The sequence below is a fragment of the Penaeus monodon genome, chromosome 22 (assembly GCF_015228065.2).
Source record: "Penaeus monodon isolate SGIC_2016 chromosome 22, NSTDA_Pmon_1, whole genome shotgun sequence".
In the NCBI taxonomy this organism is placed as follows: domain Eukaryota; kingdom Metazoa; phylum Arthropoda; class Malacostraca; order Decapoda; family Penaeidae; genus Penaeus; species Penaeus monodon.
The window spans coordinates 42,063,962-42,064,585 of NC_051407.1; positions in this window are offsets into that span (position 1 = coordinate 42,063,962).

Sequence of the window (624 nt, forward strand, 5' to 3'; positions counted from 1 at the left end):
GTATTGTGTGGTTTGTATAGAATAAAAGACAGGAACATTATCTCAAATATTAACAACTTACAATCATGTTGGTTATATCCATCATATCCAGGGGTTCAGTATTATCTGAACCATCATCTTCATCTCCACTCTCAAACTGTAGTGTGCGACGGCATTCCTGCAATTAACAATGAGAAATATGTATTATGGACCACAGAGAATTCTAAATATGACTGATGACTCATATGACTAAAAGAAAATAGATAGTAACAATTATCATCCTCTCTTTCATGAGAATGAGAGGATGATAAATATGGATAAATAACAGATATAGAGTACTGATAACTGAAAATGACAATTGGGTGCAATACTACATTAATAAAATCTAGTAAACTTAGTAATCACAAAAAAAGACATTCATTGCAGCTCTAGGTAATGCACTTTGGCCAAGTTTTAGTGATTAAAATCACTGCAGAAAACAAATGGGTGCTGGTCTATGACCTAAATCTTGGTGACTTAATTCACTTTTTCTAATGGTAGCATTAGAAAAAGTAAAAGCTTTCCATGAACAGATAATGTGAAAACAAAAATAACATTTAAAATTAAAAGCTTGTTATTTTTTAAGATAGGTCTTACTTTAGTATG